Source organism: Zonotrichia leucophrys, unplaced genomic scaffold (assembly GCF_028769735.1).
Source record: "Zonotrichia leucophrys gambelii isolate GWCS_2022_RI unplaced genomic scaffold, RI_Zleu_2.0 Scaffold_49_388800, whole genome shotgun sequence".
Lineage (NCBI taxonomy): Eukaryota > Metazoa > Chordata > Aves > Passeriformes > Passerellidae > Zonotrichia > Zonotrichia leucophrys.
In genome coordinates, this window is record NW_026992254.1 from 281577 (window position 1) to 284864 (window position 3288).

A 3288-nucleotide genomic window follows, 5' to 3' on the forward strand; every position below is an offset into this window, starting at 1 on the left:
GGCCGCGCCGCCTCACGAGGCCACGCCCCCTCCGCCTCACGGGGCCACGCCCCCTCCGCCTTCCCGCCTTCGCCGCCGCCAATCGGGCAGCGCCTCATTGGGCCAGGCCACGCCTCTCCTTTCCCTCCCGGAAACGCGCGCGGTGCACGCTGGGAAATGTAGTCCCCAACCGGAGCCTGGTCTAGCGGCTCTCGCTGGGTTGTGCGGGTTTATATTGGTTTTATTGAGTTTATATGGTCATACGTTGTATGGGCGTCAGGTCCATACTGGTTTATACTGGTTTTATTGAGTTTATTCTGGTTCATATTGGTCCATACTGGTTTATACTGGTTTTATTGAGTTTATTCTCGTCTGTACTGGTCCATACTGGTCTGTAGTGGTCTATACTTGTTTATACTGGTCCATACTGGTTTTATATTTTTTACTGGGTTTTATTGAGTTTTTTGCTCATCCATACTGGTCTGTACTGGTTTATACTGGTTTTATTGAGTTTATACTGGTCCATACTGGTCTATACTGGTTTGTACTGGTCCGCGCTGGTCTCTCCGGCCGTTCCCGGCTGTTCCGGGGGCAGCAGGGGCTCACCTGGGGGGGGAGGGGTCAGGGGGGACCCCAAAATTTCCTTAGGACCCCCAAAATCCCCAAAAACCCCCAAAATCTCCAAAATCCCCAAATCCACCCCCAAACCCCTCAGGAACACCCCCAGGGACCCCCAAAATCTCCAAATCCAACCCAAAAATCCCCAAAACCTCCCCGGAACCCCCAAATTCCCCCCCAAATCCACCCCAAAATCTTCGGGACACCCCCCAAGACCCCAAAATTCCCCAAATTCACCTCAAAAACCTCCCCAGGGACCCCAAAAATCCCCAAATTCACTCCAAAACTTCCCCGGGACCCCCAAAATTCCCCCCATGACCCTCAAAATTTCCCAAATTCCCCAAATCTCCCCCCAAACCCCTCAAGGACCCCCCCCAAATTCCCCAGGACCCCCAAATTCCCAAAATTCCCCCCAAAATCCTTCAGGACCCCCCAAAATCTCCCAAATTTCCCCCAAATTCCCCAAGTTCCCCTCAGGACCCCCCCCAAATCCGCCCCAAATCCACCCCAAAATTATCCCAAAAATCCCTCAGGGCCCCTCAAATTTCCTAAATCCCCCCAAAAATCCCCCAAAAATCCACCCAAACCCCCAAAACCCCCCCAGGATTCCCCAAATTCCCTCCAAGACCCCTCCCCAAATTCCTCAGGGACCCCAAAAATCTCTTAGGACCCCCCAGAACCCCCCAAATCCACCCCAAATCCACCCTGAGCTCCCCCAAATTCCCCCCAAATTCCCCAAAATTCTCCCCAGGAGCCCCCAAATCCCCAAAATCCCCCCCAAAGCCCCCCAAAATTCCCCAAATTCTCCCCAGGACCCCCCAAATTCCCCAAGTTCCCTCAGGACCCCCCAAAATCCACCCAAATTCCTCTGGACCCCCCAGGACCCCCAAATCACCCAATCCCCAATCCCCCAAATCCCCCCAAGCCCAAATTCCCAAATTCTCCCCAGGACCCCCAAAATCCTCAAATCCACCCCAAAATCCCTCAGGAACCCCCAAAATCTCCCAAATTCCCCCCAAGGACCCCCCAAATTCCCCAAGTTCCCCTCAGGACCCCCCCAAATCCACCCCAAATTCCTCTGGACCCCCCCAGGACCCCCCAAATCCACCCAAATCCCAAAATCCCCAAAATCCCCCCCAAAGCCCCCAAAATTCCCCAAATTCTCCCAGGACCCCAAATTCAATCACCCAATCCTCGACCCCAAATCTCCAAATTCCCAAGCCCCAAATTCCAATCCTAGGACCCCAAATCCACCCATTCCTGGACCCCCCAGACCCAAATCCCCCAATCCCAATCCCAATCCCCCAAAGCCCAATTCCCCAATTCCAGACCCAAATCTCAATCCACCAAAACTGCCCCAAATCCCCAATTCCAAGGACCCCCATTCCCAGTTCCTCAGGACCCCAAATCCCAAAATCCGCCATCCCATCCACGAAATCCCTCAGGACCCCCCAAAATCCCTCCCTGGACCCCCCCGGGGGAATTTGGGGGAGACCCTGAAGGATTTTTGGGGGGGATTTGGGGAATTTGAGGCAGATTTGGGGAATTTGGGGTGGATTTGGGGGGATCCTGAGGTTTTTGGGGGGTCCCTGGGGTGGCCTTTGGGGAATTTGAGGGAATTTTGGGAGGATTTTTGGGAATTTTGGGGTCACCTTTTTTTGGGAGAGTTTTGGGGTCTCCTTGGACGTTTTTGGGGTGAATATTGGGGGTTTTGGGGTCACCCTGAGCCACTTTTGGGGTGGATTTTGAGGATTTTAGGGGCGGTTTTGGGGGTGAATTTTGGGATTTTTGGGGAGGATTTGAGGGTTTTTGGGGAGAATTGTGGGAATTTGGGGTGGATTTGGGGGATTTTGGGGTTGTTAGGGAGGATTTGGGGGTTTTGGGGTCCCCGAGCCGTTTTTGGGGTGGATTTCAGGGATTTTGGGGAATTTTGGGGGGGATTTGGGGGAATTTTGGGATGGATTTTGGGGTTTGGGGGTCTCCTGAGCCATTTCTGGGGCGATTTTGGGACATTTTGGGGTCCCGTGAGGGTTTTTTGGGAGGAATTTTGGGGCGGATTTTTGGGGATTTTGGGGTCCTCTGAGCAGGTTTTGGGAAGGATTTTGGGGAGAATTTTGGGGAGCATTTTGGTGATTTTGGGGTCACCTCAGCCATTTCTGGGGGGATTTTGGGGTTTTTGTGGTCCCCGAGCCATTTTTTGGGGGGGATTTTGGGGATTTTGGGTCCCCGAACCAGTTTTGGGGTGAATTTTTGGGGTTTTGAGGTTTTGGGGGAGGATTTTGGGGTCTTCTGAGCAGTTTATGGGGGAATTTTGGGGAGGATTTTGGGGTGATTTTGGGTTCCCTTGAGGGGTTTTTAGGGGTGGATTTTGGGAATTTGGGGGGAATTTTGGGGGGAATTTTTGGGGATTTGGGAGAGGATTTTGGGGAGGATTTTGGGTTTTTGAGGTGGATTCTGGAGAGAATTTTTGGGGATTTTGGGGGAATTTTAAGGTGAATTTTGGGGGGATTTTGGGGGAATTTTGGGGAGGATTTTGGGGATTTGGAAGAGGATCGTGGGGTGATTTTGGGGTGATTTTGGGGTGATTTTGGGTATTTGGGGATTTGGGAGAGGATTTTGGGGTTTTTGAGGTGGATCCTGAGGATAATTTTTGGGGATTTTGTGGGAATTTTGGGGTGGATTTTTGGGGGA